A 20648-nucleotide genomic window follows, 5' to 3' on the forward strand; every position below is an offset into this window, starting at 1 on the left:
ACAAGCACAGAGCCTTGCAAATAGCAAATACACAATAAATGTTTGCTGGGGTGCATTCTAGGACATCTCTGTAATTGTGGCCAAAGCTCTGAGCCCTTGAGCTATTTCTAAAATCATAACAGCAGGCCAGGGAGTGGATTTCCTGGGGGTACAGGAAGCCAATCTCAGTTTATTCTTGAAAGGTATTCACAAGCTCTTTCCCCCGCTTAGATCAAAGACCACATGTAAGAAATCAATGAACAGAGAAGGGTGTCATTTGCCATGATGCTGAAAGCCTCAGCCAAGACCACGTTTGTGTTTCCCCCCCTAGGTGAACATGGGCTTTTTTCCTACACCTAAGTCTTGTCTATGAGCTCACCTGAACATTTCCAGTAAGAAGAACAATGTATAATTTTGGAAGATAATATATTAAAACGTGCATGGCTTCATTTCTAGAAACATACATGCCTTTACATGTGAATTTCATTTACTTTCTAGGCAGTAGTTAGTTCAGGGTGAGAAGCAAATTCATTATCTATGACCTTGGCTGGCACTGTTCTCCAATTCATTATCTACCTGTATGAGGTCTCAAGCAACACAGATGCTTGTACTGACTTTTAGGAATCACATATTTTAATACCCTTGCTTAAAAGGAATAGTATTTTAAACCCCTTTTCCTACTGCTTAACTCCCATTTCAGTACCAAACCCCAGGTAGCAACTTGCTTCCTTAAATAAGTCTTTTATTAAGGATAAATGGGAAGTTAATCTATAATAATAAAAGGGTAATATGCTAATTAGATTGGACATCATTTTTGATGTCATTCCAGACATCATTCCGGATGAAGCCAGGGCCAGAGGGAAGCCTGGGTCCCGGGTGCCAGAGGGAAGCCAGTGGGAAGGAAGACCTACACTTGCACGAATTTTGTGCATGGGGCCTCTAGTTTAAAATAATCACAGTAACAAATGTAATCCCCTAACATTATGTTATAAGTGGGATCCAAAATGAAATGAAATGTCCAGAGATACGCTGCTGGGATGGATGGGGAACAAACACCAGCCGTGATAGTGAAGATAATGGCACCTTGGGTTTCACTGCTTCCAAGTCTTCCATGTACTGATGCATTAATTTTAGGGGGGACAAAATGTTCACAAATTAGTGCAAATCTTCTTTAAAATAAGTCATTGTAATATTTAGCATCTAAATGCCTTCTCATTCCCTTCTGTTTCGTGAGTGGACTCTTCTTTCTGGGTTGCCCTTTGGTGCGAGAGTAACAGACATGGTTTTTACACAGTTGAATGTTCCACACTGTGTGGGCCATGGGCCTTTTTCTTGTTTGTTTTTTAAATCCTTACCCCGGGATATTTTTCCCACTGGTTTTTTTAGAGAGACTGGAAGGGAGGGAGGAGAGGAAAGGGGAGGGAGAGAGAGAGAGAGAGAAACATCGACGTGAGAGACACATCAATTGGTTGCCTCATGCTAGCACCCTGACGCTGGCTAGTGATCAAGCCTGCGACCCTTCAGTCCACAGACTGACATTCTAACCACTGAGCAAACCGGCCAGGGCCCTTTTTCTTGTTTTTAATCCTGGATCTGGCTCTTTGTGCTGCAACGTAATCACCAGCAAAAAGTAACCTTGTAATGGGAATATCACAGTCAAATCGGCAAATACGGTATAACATTTTGACTTCCTCACTTCCTGTAACAAATTTCCCTCCCTCATATTTTAGTAATTGGTATTCTCCCCAAGAAAACCTCCTATCTATGTCTCATGTACCTCTAGCATCTTGAAGTATTTTATTTTTATCGGAATTCTCGGGGAAGCCAATCCTTTAAGCTGCACTGGTGCCCTTTCCTTTCTCCAATGCTCCTTATCTGGCAGCCTGTTCGAGTACATTCATGTGGTTTGGCCAGGATTTCCCCTTCATAAAGATGAACTCACTGAATCTAAAAACATATGTCCCGCTACAGATAATTAGTCTCTTTAAACATCCGCCGTGTCTTATTTTCTCTCATCTTCTTTTTTTCATGGCCAACAATTTTGGGGCTTTTAATAGTCAAGGAATAAAAATGTATTCTCTGATAGTTAAGAAATTTTAGAATTAAATAAGGTATCTTATTCTATTACAGGCCATTGCTATTATACATCAATTAACATTTTAAAATGATACATCCCATTATGAAAAACTTGCTTTATACTTGCTGGGAGGAAAAAAGGCATCTCTCCTTAAATATTTATCAGCACAGTGAAAGATGCTATTTTTAAACTTCACCAACACAGAGTTTTCTAGTAAATTATTTATGTCAATATTAACTGGTAATTATTCCTGAAATTATAATTATTTATATGAATTGTAATTAGGGCAGTCACCAGTTGATTATACATATCGTAACATGGTATAGTGAGTAACACAGTGTAGAGAGCAGGTCTGAAAGCAGTCAGACCTGGGACTGAATCCCATCTTTGTATCTTAATAGCTCTGTTACACTGGGTACATTCCTCATTCTCCATTTCTCAATGTATTCAAAAAGTGTGGACAATAAGGGTTACTGTGAGAAATAGATATAATCAATGTAAAATAACTAGTATAGTATTTGGCTTGAATTAGACACCTACTAATCCAACCTGCAAATTTAGAAAGTCTTTAAATAGGGGAAAAAGGAAGGAAGGGAAGAAAATGGAAGAAAGAAGCTCTTTTCCTCCCTGGCTGCTTGAAGATCAAACTTCATCGTGAATGACATGGTAACTATCCAGACCAGAAAGTTCATGACCACCAGACTACTTCAGTGGAAGCAAATGGTCATTGATGTCCTTCACCCTGGGAAGGCAACAGTACCCAAGACAGAAATTCAGGAAAAACTAGCCAAAATGTGTAAGACCACACCTGATGTCATCTTTGTGTTTGGATTCAGAACCCATTTTGGTGGTGGCAAGACCACTGGCTTTGTCATGATTTATGATTCCTTGGATTACGCAAAGAAAAATGAACCCAAACACAGACTTGCAAGACATGGCCTATATGAGAAGAAGAAGACCTCAAGAAAACAGAGAAAGGAACCCTAGAACAGAATGAAGACAGTCAGGGGGACTTCAAAGGCCAATGTTGGTGCTGGCCAAAAGAAGGAGCAAAGATTCTTCGGTGACTTTATCTGTGATGGTTGTGCAGATTTTTCATGAGAGGATTAATAAACTATAAACTTTAAAAAAAAAATGGAAGGAAGAAAATGAAAAAAATACGTCATTATGCGTAATATTTGGGGTCAGCTTTGATGACTTGTATCCATATCAGTGTCCAGAGGAAAGGAGACCACTATTCTGGCCAGGAGCTAAGCTGGATGATGATCTCAAAGACACTAAAATTTTATCTACATGTGGAGGTTGCTACCAGGTGATTTAATCCATTTGAGTTGAGTACAATCTGTTTATGCTCCTAGGAGTCATAATGAGCGTGAGGTTTAAGGATTTAGGAGTGAGAGCAACTGGACTGATGGGAAAAACATAGGTGCTAGAAGAACAGGAAACATGGACCCCAGACACTGTCTGGAACTCAGCAAGGGCTCAATAGATGATCTCTGTGACCAAACCCAAAATAAACTAATAAAAGAGGTATACAGAAAGAACAAATAAAATGAGTTAGAAATAAGAGGACGCAAACAGAAAAGCAGATTAATTCACTAATAGGGACAATTACAACACTGTAATGCTCTGTTCAAAGTTAAGATTTAAACAACTTCTGGAACTTGAGCAGTAAAATAAAAACAGCAATGGACTAGGAATGACATGAGTTGGGTTCCACGCCAGGTGTGTTGCCATCAAGGCAGTGAGCAACCGTTTTTGGGCTTCAATTTCCTCATGAGAAAACAAAGGGCGTGGGAAGTGCTCTGAGATTTCCTCCACTTCAGTCGGCCACATGTCTCAAACATTAGATCGTGTGGCACATTTTAAGTTGTAATCCTGTGTCCGACCGATCCAATCTATAGGATTTTGCAGCAGCTGGGCCACATCAGAAGAGTAAGCCTGAAAGTTGATTCATAGCAAGGGCTGGATCTCTGAAAGTGCACGCAGCTGAAGCCGGGCCACGGGTGCTGCTGTGGTGACAGCCTGTCTTTCTTCCTTGGAATGTGTTCTTTGAGAAAAACCAAGACCACTGAAAGAGGCAGGCAGGGACGGGTGCCCAGCCCTCCGCCTCAGACCTGCCGTGCTCTGCCCATGGCCACTGCGACACTCCTGAAGGTCTGTTCCGCGTGGCCCAGGGGAGCCTGGCCACAGACCAGGGAAGGAGCCGGTTCAAAGGCATATTCAAGGTGAGTTATGTGAAAATTGCCCGCAACATCCTTTTTTCCTTTTTCTCTCACATTGTTAGCATTTATTAAATCAATGTCTCCATTTCCCTTCCTGTATTTTAATCTGACTCACAGTTGGTGGAGAATGTTTTCAGAACCAACCCAGAGCTGATAAATAGCAGTGGCTAAATGTTAATAAAGGAACAGGGTTGAGATTGAACTAAAGCATGGGTTTAAGTAAATAATTACACAAAATCCATGATTTTATAAAGAACAATTTCATAGAAATGTTTTATGTTTTTGTTTTAACATGATGATAAATGGAGGGAATGCACTGGTAGAGAAAGCATAATTTTAGACTTGGAAGGAAACTTTAAAGTTCATTTCAATCTACTAAATGTTTATTAAATTTTTCTTGGTGCTAGTCACTATAGTTACAAAATAAGTGAGGTGAAGTTCCTGTTTTTAAGCAGCTCTAAGTATGTTAGGGAGACCGATATGACCCGTGCCTGGGCTTGGTCTCTTCTGCACCCAAATTTATTCAGTAGCCCCTGCTCTGTTCATGTTACAGTGCCCGACCCTGAAGCCTGCATGCTCTGGTAGCTCCAGCTGGGTTCTGCCAGTGAGAGGTTCTGGCCTGAGATTAGAGGGTGGGAAGAAGATTGAAGCCAGGATTTCTCCGCTCTGTCTGGAGGTCTCCAGAAGTGGCCATGTTTCCCCAGCTCTAGATCCTGCTGGACAGCCCCACCAGGATCCATGCTCTGCAGTGACCCAGCCACTGCACTGGGATACCACTGCCCTTCCCTTTGGCCCTCCAACCTAAGAGGGTGGGAACTTTTTGTTGTGGTTCACCTCTGGGTTTTCTCTCAGCCCCTATATCACCTCTGCACCCTATTCTTTGAATTAAAATCCACTATCTATAATAATAAAAGGATAATATGCTAATTAGACTGGATGTCCTTCCGATGTCCTTCCAAATGAAGCCGGGGCCGGAGGGAAGCCAGCCCAGGTCCTGGGTGACAGAGGGAAGCTGGTGCCGGCAGCCGGGGGGAAGGAAGGCCTACTCTTGCATGAATTTCGTGCATCAGGCCTCTAGTTTTAAATAATTAGCATGGCTTCTGTACTACTGGTTGACCCTGACTGATTCACAACCCTTTAATGATAATGTAGTTTAAGAACTGTTCTTCTAGCAGTTTGAACAAAAACACTCAAGAGCTATGGGTGGGCACAGAGAAAAAGATTAATTTTGCTGGGAAGTCTGGAAGACCCCACAGAGATAGTAGCACCTGTTATAGTGACACCTTGACAAAAGATGAGGGTTTGGTCTTTGAAAAGTGAGCCAAATCTTAACAGGTGAGGAAGGATGAAGAAAGGCCTTCCATAAGGAGAATAGCATAACCAAAACTTGAAAATGTACAGCATGTCTCTAGCACAGGCAGCAGTGAAAGAGGTGGTTAGAGGGTAGGGAAAGGATCCATTGTGGGGCTCTTGGAAGCCCTTCCAAGGAGTCTGGGATTTGCTTTTCAGGTAGTTGTGACCCTTACCAAGTTTCTAAGCAGTGAAAGGGTTATATTATAGGAGTGAAGGAGGTTATGACATGGAGATCATCCAGAGTAACTGCTACAGTTGAGCAAAAGGTAATGATGGTCACAATCAGCATGGTAGCAGTGGGAATGTGGAGAGGAGTAGATTTGCAAAATATACTGATGAAGGAAAGGATAGGATTGAAAAAAGATGGATATGTAGGTCAGGGAGTGGTAAGAATATAAGAAAAATTCTCTGTTTCATGTTTGAACAGAAAGATGTATAATAATGCTCATACGCACATAGGTTGTACGCAATGAGCTTATTTTTGAGTATGTTGAATCTTAAGTAACCATGCAAACACAGCTGGAAAGTGTGACAGGTTCTGAGAAATGCCAGTCTGGTGCTCGTGAAAGAGGTAAGAGCTAGAGATTTATATTTGCAATGCAAATATTTATATTTGGTTGAAGCATGGGAATGGAAGGATGATCCTAGGGAGAGATAAGAAATCCATAAAGGACTGAACTGAACTCCATAAAGGAACACTACACTTAATGGCCAGAAAGGATAAGGAGAATCAGCAAATGAGATGGAAAGAGACAGGAGGAAATTAGGCAAAATAAATAATTTAGATGTCAACAGAGAAGAGTTTTAAGAAGTGAAGGTAGCCATGAATATATCACAGGACAAACATCAAGTGAGATGACCGGAATGTCTTTTGCTCTGGTGTTGTGATGGTTAATTTCATATGTCAACTTGTTGAGGATATATGAGGTCATCTGGTTCCATTTCCTCATTTCACAGTTGAGGGAATAGATCCTGGGGCGATTGATTAATCTGCCCAAGGGTTCAGAACTGCTTAATAGTAAAGCTGGTCTAGTTCTTTGGCTTTTTGATGGTCAACCAGAATGTGTCCTACTAAAGAGCCCACTCTCCATGATGAGTCCAAGGTTTCTCAGGGAGAAGCTCAGAAAGATTTGGTATTTTACATCAATTCCCTAACTAAAGTCACTTCAAGAAATGTAGAGAGGGGGGTTGCCAGTCATTTTTTAAATATTTATCCACACATCCTAAAACTTAATTCTTAACACTGAAATTATTCACCAGATCAAAAATATAAACAAACACAAAACAGACTTCTGATTGAGATGTTCTCAGTCTAAAAGACCTTTACACCACAGTTCAGGTGTTAGCATGCACCCAGGCAATCTAGTTTATAAACTATATCTTTTCTTTGTGGGAAACAAAAACTATCATGAGAACTAACAACCTTAAATGTCTCCTTTCCCAATAAAGACTTGCCAGAAAGAAATACATGCTAGTTTTATAAAAGGAAGATAATTTCTTAATCAAGGAGATCACAATGGTATTTACAAATCAGTTATACTAACTGACATTTTTTGTCATCTGTTGTTTTAAAAGATGAAAGTATTATTTTATTTTTTACCATTTTTTAATGTATTCATGTTTTCTCTTAACTTCTAGGGATGACCTGACAATGGGACATCCTGGAAGAGCATAGGCTTAAAGGGTGAGACAGCAGTCAGTACACATTATATCCCTACCATTTCCTGGCTATGCAATCTTGGGGTGATAATAACTAATAACATAGCAAGTGCTACTATTTACCTGGTGCTGTATTGAATAAAATAATAGATGAGCCCATTTAATTGATCTCTGTAATTACTTCATGAAGCAGGCATTTTTATCCCCAAGCCCCCTTTTAGGGGCAGAAACTTAAGCTTAGGCATTTTAGCAATTTGCTTAGAGTCCCAAAGGTTGAATGCAGCTAAGTTGGGAGGGGGACCCAGTTCAGTCCACAAGGTTACCCAGTGCAGTGGTTCAGAGGTTTCACAAATACATCCTACTCAGATTGGGTTGTACAATCATAAAGGAAGGCTCCACGTGAAATGCTAAGCAGAACGTAGTGCCCACTCTATATTATAATGGGGGTGAAGAGGAGGAATGCTAGTTTACAATATTAACATTGATTAGAATTAGAATGTCAGCTGCAAAGTAGACTTTTGCTATGTAGTGAATCCCATCCCCTCCCATCCCTTCCTGACTTAAATTTTTAAAACTAATTCTCCAAGAACCTTAATACTGTACAAAATTATTTGTAAGATATCTAAGATTTGTGATAATAAAGAGTGAGGTAACATTAGGTTTTGAGCTCATTTACCTTAACATTTGAAATAAAAATGTTCTTTTTTAAAGGGGGGAACTGAAGTATATAGGCTGGACATGGACTTGTGTTATTAAGTGTGGAAGCAAATGCTTTGGAACAGAAGTTCTCCCTGTGCTGGAGCTGGCTGACCTGTCACTGACCAGGAGTCCTAAGCTGCCAAGCTGCCAATTTACTTCTTTAAACTACTAACTCGTTTCTTTATGATTCTGAGGATAAATTCTAAGGGCTCTCAGCACATTCCCTTACGGTGAAGCTCAAATTAGTCCCCTCTCCTGGACTCCCACTGGGCTCCTCAGTACATCACAGAAGGCTGGCTGAGAAGACCTCTTTCTAGTCCCACAAATCATCCTAGTACCTGCTACTCTGACAGGCCTGGGCCATTATTTATTACAGAGTAAGCACTAGCTGACTAGGGTCAATTATTCCATTGACCAGGCATTACAATAATTCCTGGTAATTAAAAGAGGTACTTATGTGAATCTGGGTGCATATTGAAAGAAACATCAGTCCTTTTGTCAACTTGGCAAGTCTATTGTTCTGAGCCAGGCCCAACCAATTAGCATCTTTTGCCAATCCCTGTCAGCTGGGGCTTGAAAAAAGGAGAGAAAGGGGGTCAGTCAGATGCTAATTTAGATACAATTGTGTCAGGGCTTTTGGAAGGGGCTGGCTCTAAAGAAGCCACCAGGGTTTAATGAAGCAAACAGCTTGGGTCCCAGTGACCCTGCAGGGGTAATTTTTAAAAGACCCCTCTGTGTTCCTGTGCCAAATAGCAGAGGGACATCACAAGAAGCCCTTCCTTTAAAAAAAATTGAGAAGGATAATCATCCGTTAAATCTGCTCATTAAACAAATCTCTCAGGCGGACTTAACGTGAATTAGCACTTCTCTAAAAAAGTAAAATGTGACATACAGGAGACAGTTCAGATCATTTGAAAGGTCACAGTTCCTTATTATAGACTCAGTTATTGTTAATGTATTAATATTTGATGATATGGAGCCAAGACCACCACCTTCATTCAACGTTGGGAGCAAAATAGTATATTTTCCTAACTGGAAACCAGGAACAACAAAAACACATTCACCAGGTCCAACAGATCTAAGCACAAACCAAATATAGTTTCATGTTTTTCAAACATAGAAATTAAGAGAAAAAAAAACCCAAATCTGTTGACTCCCTCTACTGCCTTCCACCTGATACCTGCCAGGCTCACACATGGGGCCTAGTAGCCTGACAGCCAAGCTCCCACAGGATTGCAGTTCTTCAGGGAACTTCAGAAACCCCTGCACGTACTCCCCCAGGCCATTTGGTCTGGAGTGCCACAGCCTGGACACAAAGGTTCAAGTGGCTGAGGCCCCAGGAAGATTCATGACTGACAGCGTCTGGGAGGCAAACTTCCTGGAAAATAGTGAAATCTTTTGTTCACAAGCAAAACATCACAGTGACACAAATACTTCTCTCGCAGTCTCTCAGCCTTTTCTAAAGGAGGGATAATGAGCTCTCTCTTCATATTTACTTCATCATTTTTAGGTGCTGCGAATGGGCCTGTTAAGATGGTGTTTGCAATGAGGCATGAAGACTTACACAACTCTCCATCTTGTCAACCTAAACCTTCAAATAAGAAGCTTATACCCATTAAAGTATTATTTCATCTGAAAAGAGTAAAAGAGCCAATCCTGGACCACGCTGGAGAGAAATACTTAATATTTCCTATTGTAAAAAAAGAGAGTGAGGCACGATTCTAAACAGAACAACACTGAAACAGAAACATGTGCGCCAATGTTCACTGCAGCACTGCTCACAGCAGCCAAAGGTGAAACAGCACAAGTGTCCATCAGCAGATGAATGGATCACAAAATGTGGGGTTCAGGACACACTACCCCAATATTTTAAGCTAAAGCAGTTTGGAGTAAGTGGCAGAAGAGGTGTTCTCTCCCACCTTCTCCAGCCCTTCTCACCTATACCCAGAGTGAAACAGCATGAATGCCGAGAAGAATCCTAACAAACATGCCTTGCCAAATTTCCCCAGGTTACTACACTCAGCTCCTACTCTTTGCCCTATCACATCTTTCCATGACTTTTTACTCTTCACCAAACTCGCATAAAACCTTTCAGGTTCCCTGGTCAGTGTTTCTCAGTGGTTAGAATATGGGTCCACGCACCAAAGGGTCTCAGGTTTGATTCCCAGTCAAGGGACTGTACCTGTATTGCAGGTTCGATCCCCAACCTTGGTCAGGGCACATGAGGGAGGCAATCAATTGACGTGTCTCTCTAACATCTATTTCTCTCTCTTTCTCTCTCTCTTATTCTCTCTCTCCCTCCCTCCTTCTCTCCTCCCGTCCCTCCCACTATCTCAAAAAAATCAATGGAAGAAATATTCTCAGGTGAAGATTAACCAAAAAGAAAACACACACACAAAAACACCTTTCAGGTTAACCACTAACCATTTCTTTGGGCCTTTATTTTCTTATGAAGATTCCTACCATATACAATATATACAAATAAATTTGTATGCTTCTCCTACTAATTTGTCAGTTTAAGTTTTAGACCCACCCAGAGACCCTAAGAGATCAAAGAGAACTTTATCCCTCCTCTACAAAATATTCAATGGAATAATGTTATTCAACCTTAAGAAGAAATGAAATTCTGACATATGCTACAATATGGAACAGACTTGAAAACATTATGCTACGTGAAATAAGATAGACACGAAGGACGGATATTGTATAATTCCACTTATATGAGGTACCTAGATTACAGGAAGTATAATAGGGGGTGGGAATGAGGAATTATCTAATGGGTACAGATCTTCTGTTTGGGATGATGAAAAGTTCTGAAAATGGATAGTGGCAATGTTTGTACAACATAAATATATTTAATGTCACTGAATTGTACACTTAAAATGGTTAAAATAATTAAAATAATTATAAAATAAAATATGGCATAGTCAGTTGTAGTTATATTTGTTACCAGTTACATTATTCTGGGAACTCATATCATTAAGCTTGTGAAACTTACCTTAGGATAGTTTAATTATTACTAATATTTAAATAGGTAAATATGTACTCAGGATTTCCTTTTTAAGAAAGTAAACAAATTATTATAAATAAGTAAATCAACAACTCCAATATATACTTGCGAGTCTCATATTCAGTTAAAATATATTATGTTTAAATAAATTTTAATTTAAAGCCACATATAAAATATATAGTTTTAAAATACTCCTTAATATTGTTTTCTCCTCTTATCATCTGATAATATTTTCTACTTAAAAGTTAAGTATCACACACCAAAATTATTCAAAATCATTGAGTCAGCTGTCTCCCCACAACAAAAAAGGCCAGAAAACTAGAATGCTGTCGAAATAAATGAAGCCGGAATCAAGACTGCCTGGAAGAGTTGCTCCTCTAAAGTCAGTTTCTTCAGAATAAAGCAGCAGTAGTTGGTATTTGAAATGTTTTCTTTCTCTTCGGAACTTGTTGCCTGAACAGTAAGTCATGTCAGGTTTGGCTCAGCCCCCTTGAGGCCTGAACCAAGTGAAGCCTGAAGTCACCATTTAGCAACTACTGCAGCCAAGGGGCGTCTGGAATTTGTTGAGAGCACTGAGTCTTAAAACAGAACAGCTGTTGTAGAATGCTGTTACAAGACACCTCTGAGGGACTGGAGGCCTCACAGACACCCTTGTCTATTCTGAATAGGGAGGCCAATCACTGCCTCATACTTTCTTACAAGATAAGAATTTGCAAAGATGTAAGTCCAAGAGCAATGTAAGGACCAATAGGAAAATTCTCAGTTCCTTTGTAATCCCACCTGGACAAGACAACTTATGGGTAAAACTATGTCCAACACACCTAAGTGACTATTACCACAAACCCCAAGGGCTTAAAATAGAGTCACACATGCTGTGAGCACACAATGATTGTGACCGGCAGAAATTACTGAAACTGCTGCATTAAAAGATCTGCAAAGAAAGTCTGTCTCAATAGGAAACCATCAGGCATTAAGGTTTCATAAGGACCATGAAACTTATTTTGAAAGTTTATCTCAAATTCTGGTATTTATATAAATTATCCCAATTTTGATAGTCTGGTAGGAAGGATAGTCTCGTAGAAGTTGATTTATTATCATAGAACCTTTATCTGAAAAAAATCTGTCAAGGATATTGAAATAAGTCAATATCTTATAACAGAAAAGCAATGCAATAGGACATTTTAACTCCTGAAAAGAATTTGTAAGATCCTGCCTTTCTATCATTTCATGATTTGGTCTATCATAGAATGCAGACAGAATCTTTTTATTCTATATTCCACTGGGCTGATTTTAAAAGTATAGTGAGCCCAAAGCATAGGTGCCTAACCTTGGATTAGAAATGAAGTTAGGACACACAAAAAACAAGGGGTATGAAAAAAGCCTGTAATGGCAAAAAGAAAATTAAAAAAAACCACACAAAACAAAAAACAAACAAAAACTCTGTGTGGCCTGATGATCAAATAATGTTTTTGTCTTTAGAAAATGTTATTGCTATTATACAATTGAAGGGGGCCTTAGAAATTAACAGGTTCCCATCGTAAGTAGTCATAAAATGATTGTTGAATGGCTGAATCAATAAACCCTTTTACTTTGTAAATGAGAAAAGCAAGAGATATACCAGTAAAGGAATCTAAGGCCTCTGTCATGGAGAAACCCACTAAGAAGGGCAAGATTCCAAATGGTTGCTAGTATAATGATTATCAAAATTGACGTTTGATTTTAATTTAGCTCCTTTTCAACGTTATCATTTGTTGTAATGCAACATATACCAGTTCCTTGAATGTACCCTGTTTTTTGTTGTTGTTGTTTGTTTTATATATTTTATTGATTTTTTACAGAGAGGAAGGGAGAGGGATAGAGAGTTAGAAACATCGATGAGCTGTCTCCTGCACACCCTCTACTGGGGATGTGCCCGCAGCCAAGGTACATGCCCTTGATCGAAATTGAACCTGGGACCCTTCAGTCCGCAGGCCGACGCTCTATCCACTGAGCCAAACCGGTTAGGGTGAATGTACCCTCCCTGTTTTGACTGCTCATCAACAAGATGTATTTATTAAGGACATCTGCTCCAAGTACTGTTATAATCACCAGAGAGAAACAGATGAAGATCCAACGCCTGGCCAGGAAAGAGCATAGGACAACATGTCACAGAAACTGGGATTTGCTATCTTCAGGCTCTCATTTTGTCATCTTGATAATTAAGTAGAATAAGCAATGAAAAAGCATACCTGTGTAAGATGTACTCATAAATGAATGAGGAAAGCAAGAATGGGCAGATGTGGCTAGGTGAAGAGAAGGAGGGGAAACATTTCATATAGGAAGAAAAAAAGCATTCATTAACAGGCAGAAAAGAAGAGAGGGGGAGGGACCACTGTCCAGGGAATCTGTAAGGTGGGTGAGGGAAGCCTGGAAAACTAGGTAGAATTATATGCAGAATCACTGCAGATTCTGAGCAGAGTGACATAATGAAAATGGGCTTTGAGAAAAGTCAAGGTTGTGTTGTGTGTATTGAAAAGGAGAGACTGAAGGCAGGAAGACAGGAAGCAATAAAGGATAAGATAAGAAGGTTTACACTAGGACAGGGAAGAAAAAGTCAACAGGATGCAAAGTCTGATTGGCTGTGAAGGGCAAATAAAGGGGAGGAACAGTGAGATGATCAGAGGCTTGGGACTTAAGTCAAAAGATGAATGACAAACAGAAATTAGGACAGATCTATTTTAAAGGGGGTGAGGAAGAGAAAAGGTAAGTTTTAGACATGTAAAGTTTGAGGTAAGGACAGAAGACATTAGCACACAGAAAGTACAGATGGTGCTAGCATAAAGATTGCAGGGAGATCTGGGATAACTGTCACCTTCTGAGAGTTTTTCTTGAGGAGTATCAACAAAGAAAAAAGGAGAGATTACCAAGACTTGAGAAAGGGACACAGAGTGTGTTGAACACTTACATGGCCATAGGCTTTCTCAAAGCTCTCAATGGTCTGGCAAGGTGAAGAAGGGTAGGAAGAGAAAAGATCATCACAGAAGCAGGAAAGGGACCCAAGGGAGCAAAGCCTCACAGGAACCTATACTGTGTCCTTCAGGGAGGTAGACAGCAAGAGGTTGATGCTGCATGTCAGCAGGCAGAGGAGAACCATGATGGTGATGGGCACCAAGCCTGGAGTTTAGCTGGCAATCCGTGATCTCTGCATTAAGAATAGTGAGGACTCAGGCAGCAAGCAAAAACTCATTACTCACCAACTGCAGACAGTGAAGTAGTGGAGAGAAGACAGCAAAGAGAGCTCAGCACAGGGGATCAGGCAGGTGTTTTTCACAGTTCTTATTTTTAAATAATTAAGAAAGACTAGAACATTAAGAGAGAGAAGGTGTGTGGAGAGAGAGAGAGAGAGAGAGAGAGAGAGAGAGAGAAAATAGGGGCGAAAACAGAATCAAGGTCCATTAAGAAGAAATAGAAGACAGGATCAGAGAACAGGAAGAGGTTAAATCTGGAGAAGGTTAGGATTAGGAGAAAAAGAAAGAGAAAATCTTATTTGTTTAGAAATGAGTACATTGGAGATGTCACTTAGAAAGTCTCCCTTTAATTTTTTTTTTAAAATAATGTGCCTAGGAGATAATGTACTGAAAGAGAGTAGCAGAGGTTAAATTTAGGGGAAGAGAAGATGGTGGGCCATTGACAGTAAGAGAAAAATGGGTGATTTGTGCTCTCTTTTTAGGACTAGGACAGAAAACACACACTTCTTACATGTATGTGTGTATCTATCTCTGTATGTGCAGGAATCGAGCTGCTCTACTGAATACTCAAGAAAATCCAGAAGCAGAAGACAGCAAGAAGACTGATATACAGATTTTGGTGAGAATCCATATTTTAAGGAAAATATGAGACTATGAAGCTAGTAAAAGAGAAGAGAGGAGTGACTCAATGGAAAGGGGAATGACTATAAAGTTTATTATAACAACAGTGACCAAACTATATACTTAAAAAGTATATACAGAGAGTAGGTGGAAGTCACACTGACTCTCTCCCAGGACCAAACTGGAATTACAACTAAATAACAGAAATCAACTGAAGACTAGCTAGAGAGAACCCTGATAAAGATGGAAAGTGGAGACCTCATAGAGACTGGTAGGAAGTACGGAGGCTTGAAAGGGCTGGTCTGGCTCCTACAGACAGCAGCTGAAGTTCTGGAGGGATATCGCAGCTGTGGTGGTTCCCCACCAAGAATTGTGGGGTCTAAACTCCAAACTGGGTTCCCCAGCCTAGAGCACCAGAACCAAGAAAGGTGCCTATGTAACATCTGGCTGTGAAAAGCAGCAGGGTTGCTGTCTGCTAGCTAGAGACAGCTGGAAATGCAGGCACCCTCTTAAAGGGCCAATGTACCAAATTTGGTGTGTATCCACTCACCTGGGGCTCTGAAAGAGAGAAGGCAGAGTGGACTGGAGCTGTGCGAGGACAGTCTGGGTTGGGGGCTCTGGGGTTGGAGCTTGGTGAGCAGCCACCACAGTTTCCAGTGCTAAGTCATTCCATCATGCTAGAGGAAATCTTACTCGGGTGGAACTTTGTTATCCAGGTGGTTTTTGTCTGGGGGAAAGGCAGTTGTCCACCATGCTGGAAGACCCCACAACCCACCCTGTGGTTGATAGCCTGAGGCTAATCAAGACTGAGTGTCAATGTGAGTGAAGACAGAGAAGGATCTCTGGAGGCTTAGAGTCTATGCCTGATCTACTTATGGGCCCCGGACTAGGAAGAGCAGACACCGGTGCACATCTTGGTCTTTTCCAAAGGCACCCAGCCCAAGCAGAGGGAGCCACAGCTGTGGATTGCTGATAGCTCCAAGCAAGGTACTCAGGGCCAGCCACAAACAGTATCTGACATTGCCCAGCAGAAGAGACTGGGAGTCGTAGCAGATCTACCTAGTACACAGACACCAACCCCAACAGGCAGCCAAATGGGGAGACAAAAAAAAAGAAGCCCCAAATGAAAGAACAAGAGAATTCTCCAAAATAGATAAATGAAATGGAGATAAGAAATTTATCAGATACAGAGTTCAGAATAATAACAGCAAAGGTGCTCAACAGCATGAGAAAAAGTACAATAACTATGAAGAATGACATAGCACTAAGAAAGAACATAGTAGAAGGAATACATAGTAGATTAGGGGAGGCCAAGGATTAGATTAGTGAATTAGAAAACAGGGTAGAAAAAAATTAATCAGGTAATCAAAAAAGAAACAATTAGAAAACAGGAGGACAGTTTAAGGGAGCAGTGGGATTACATGAAATGTAATAATATTCACATTATAGGAATACCAGAAGGGGAAGAAAGTGAACAAGTGATCGAGAACTTGTTTGAGGAAATAATGGCAGAAAACTTCCCTAACTGGGTGAAGGAAAAAGTCACACAAGTTCAAAAGGCACAGAGAGTCCCAAGCAAGAAGAACCCAAACAGAACCACAACCAGACACATCATAATTAAAATGACAAAAATTAAAGACAAAGAGAGAAGCTTAAAGACAGCAAGAGTAAAGCATTTTGTTACGTACAAAGGAGCTCCCATAAGGCTGTCAGCTGGTTTTTTTTTTATCAATAACTCTATAGGCCAGATAGGAATGGCATGAAGTATTCAAGGTAAAGAAAAGCAAGGATCTGAAACCAAGATTTCTATATCCAGCAAAGCTATCATTCAAAAACAGATGGTGGAATAAAGAGCTTCCCAGACAAAAAAAAAAAAAAAAAAAAAAAAAAAAAAAAAGACTAAATGAGTTAATCACCACCAAACCATCACTGCAAGAAATGCTAAAGGGACTTTTGTAATGAGAAGAAATATATAAATATATACAGAGAGAAACATAGGAATAAGAAATTAAAATGGCAATAAATAAGTACCTATCAATAATAATCTTAAATGTAAATGGACTAAATGCTCCAATGAAAGATATAGGGTAGCTGAATGGATAAAAAAAAATGACCCAATTTTGCTGTTTACAAGACACCCATCTCAGAACAAAAGACTCACATAGGATGAGAGTGAAGGATGGAAAAAATTTTCCATGCAAATGGAAATTAAAGAAAAGCTGGGGTAGCAATACTCATATGACAAAATAAACTTCAAAATGAAGGCCATCACAAAAGACAATAAAGATCACTATTTAATACTAAAGGGATTGATCCAACAAGATGATATAACCCTGGTAAACATATATGCACCCAATATAGGGGCACCTAAATATATTAAAAAAACTTCTAGAGAGATGAGCAGCAATACAGTCATAGTAGGGGACTTGAAAATCCCACTGACATCATTGGATAGATATTCTAGACAAAAAATCAACAAGGAAACAGAGACTCTAAAGGACACATTGGATCAGATGAATTTAATAGACATTTATAGAACATTCCCCCGCAGAGCTGCAGAATATACATTCCTTTTAAGTGCACATGGGTCATACTCAAAGACAGACTACATGTTAGGACACAAAACAAGTCTCTACAAGTTAATGAAGACTGAAATAATATCAAGCATCTTCTCAGATCACAATGGAATGAAATTAGAAATAAACTACAGTAAAATCACTCAAACACATTAAAAAACATGGAGGCTAAATAGCGTGTTATTAAACAATGAATGGGCTACCAATGAGATTAAGAAAGAAATAAAAACTTCCTGGAAACAAATGCAAATGAAAACAAAACAACCCAAAATCTGTAGGACACAGCAAAAGCAGTCATGAGAGAGAAGTTCATAGCACTACAGGCCTACCTAATAAAAAAAGATAAATTAATAATAAACTATTTAACCCTACAACTTAGAAAGAATTTGAAAGAGAACAAAAAGAAAAACCCAGAGTAAGTAGAAGGAAGAAAATAATGAAGATTAGAGGAGAAATAAATGACACAGACATTAAAAAAACAATACAAATAATCAATGAAACCAAGAGCTCATTCTTTGAAAAGATAAACAAGATTGATGAAGTATTAGCCAGACTCATTAAGAAACAAAGAAAGAGGACCCAAATAAATAAAATCAGAAATGAAAGCAGTGAAGTGACAACTGACACTATAGAAATACAAAGGATTGTAAGAAAATATTATGAACAACTATATGTCAACAAGCTGAACAATGTGGATGAAATGGACAAATTCCTAAAAAAATCTTCTAAAACTGAATCAGTAAGAATCAGAAAACCTGAATAGGCCAATAACAACTGATTAGAAGCAATAACCAAAAAAAAAAAAAAAATATCCCAGCAAACAAAAGCCATGGTCCGATGGCTTCCCAGGGGAGTTTTACCAAACCTTCAAAGAACAACTAATACCTGCCCTCCTCAAACTATTCCAAAAAATTCAAGTGGAAGGAACACTTTCAACTCTTTCTTATGAGGCCAGTTATCCTAATTCCAAAACCAGATAAAGACACAACCAAGAAAGAGAATTAGAGGCCAATATCCCTGATGACTATAAATGTTAAAATCCTCAACAAAATATTAGCAAATCTGATCCAGCAATACATGAAAAGATCATACACCATGACCAAGTGGAATTTATTCCAGGGATGTAAGGCTGGTACAGTATTCGCAAGTCAAATAAATGTGATACATCACATAAACAAACTGAAAGGCAAAAATCACAGGATCATATCAATAGACCAGTGGTTCCACAGGGGGGCAATTTGATTTTTATGGGGGGCAATTTGAGAATGAATTATTAACAGTGAATTTTTTGCATTTCTTATGGTTCTGAGGGCCTCATATACAGTATATAAATATATATTGTGACATATTTATGCATCTCAGTTCTCTATTATATGTTTTGAAATTTTATTTGCTATTTTTTCATATCACTTCATATTATTATTATTATTAGAGGCTCAGTGCACGAAATTCGTGTATGGAGAGGGGGGTTGGGGGGGTCCCTCAGCCCGGCCTGCACCATCTCACAACCCAGGACCTCTTGGGGGATGTCCGACTGCCAGATGTCCACGGGATCGGGCTTAAACCGGCAGTCGGACATCCTTCTCACAATCTGGGACCACTGGCTCCTAACTGCTCTCTTGCCTGCCTGCCTGATCACTCCTTACCGCCTCTACCTTGGCCACCACTGCCACGGTTTCATCTGGAAGGACATCCAGAATGACGTTTGGAAGGTTGTTCGGCTGTCTGGTCTAATTAGCATATTATGCTTTTATTATTATAGCTTTTTAACAATTTCTTAGTAATTTCTTCCTCAATACTTCAACTGTCCTTTTGTTCTTTTATTTTTCTCTTTCATGGATGCTTTGTTCTTTGAAGGTTTGTTTAGACTAAGTTAATGGCCTTTTAGGCTTCCTCCATGTGAATAGGAGTTCATTTTTTGAATAAGAATTATATGTCACAGGGGGGCATCAGGATTTTAGAGATGCTTAGGTGGGAGATGGCTAAGAAAAGGTTGGGAACCACTGCAATAGATGCAGCAAAAACATCTGACAAAATCTAACACTCATTTTTGATGAAAACTCTCAGCAAAGTGGGAATGGAGGGATCATATGTCAATATAATAAAGGCCATATATGACAAGCCTACACCCAATATCATACTCAATGGACAAAATCTAAAACCATTTCCCCTAAGACCAGGAGCAAGACAGGAATGTCCACTTTCACCACTCTTATTCAACACTAGAGGCCCAGTGCATGAAATTCGTGCATGGGTAGGGCCCCTAGTGGCTGCCAGCTGTTGGCTGGGGCCTTCCCTCCCCAGCTGCCGGCTGCCACCCAAGGCTTCCTTCATTCCGTGCCACCCCCTGGTGGTCAGCACACGTCATAGCAAGCGATCGAACTCCCAGTTGGTTAAACTCCTCAGGGGACACTTTGCATATTAGGTCTTTATATAGAGAGATATAGATAGTACTGGAAGTCCTAGCCACAATGATCAGACAGGAAGAAGAAATAAAAGGCATCCAAATTGGAAAGGAGGAAGTAAACTCTCATTATTCACAAATGACATATCGTACATAGAAAACCCTAAAGACTCTACCATTTAATAAATTAATTAATTTGGCAACATATTAGGATACAAAATTAGCACCCATAAATCGATGGCATTTTCATGCACCAATAGTGAACTCTCAGAAAGAGAAACTAAACAAACAATCCCATTTACCAATGCTAAAAAAGTTTTTTTTATGATACTTAGGAATAAACTTAACCAAGAATGTAAAATACTTGTACTTGAAGAACTACAGGACATTGAAAAAGAAGATAGAGGAAGATATAAACAAATAGAAGAATATACCATGTTCATGGATTGGTAGAATTAATATTATTAAAATGTCCATACTACCCAAAGCAATCTACAGATTCAATGCAATCGCTATTAAAACACCAATGTCATATTTACAAATCTAAAACAAATACTTCAAAAACTTATATGGAACCAAAAAAGATACCAAATAGCCACAGCAATCTTGAGAAAGAAGAATAAAGTTGGAGGGATCACAAGACCAGATAACAAATAATACTACAAAGCCACTATAATCAAAACATCTTGGTACTGGCATAAGAACAGGCATATAGATGAATGGCACAGAACAGAGACCCCAAGAATTGACCAAAGCCATTATTTGACAAAGGAGTCAAGAGTATACAGTGGAGTCAAGGCAGTCTCTTCTATAAATGG

The 20648-nt window shown here is 39.5% G+C and overlaps 1 protein-coding gene and 1 pseudogene across 4 annotated transcripts in view; one reads left to right on the forward strand and one right to left on the reverse strand.

Moving 5' to 3' along the window:
• Positions 1-20648, reverse strand: part of ATP8A2 (ATPase, aminophospholipid transporter, class I, type 8A, member 2) — a 651371-nt gene that overhangs the window by 101342 nt on the left and 529381 nt on the right. The gene's annotated exons all lie outside the window — the stretch shown is intronic.
• Positions 2720-3056, forward strand: LOC106726039 (annotated as a pseudogene).

The sequence above is a fragment of the Myotis brandtii genome, unplaced genomic scaffold (genome assembly GCF_000412655.1).
Source record: "Myotis brandtii unplaced genomic scaffold, ASM41265v1 scaffold216, whole genome shotgun sequence".
NCBI classification, from domain to species: domain Eukaryota; kingdom Metazoa; phylum Chordata; class Mammalia; order Chiroptera; family Vespertilionidae; genus Myotis; species Myotis brandtii.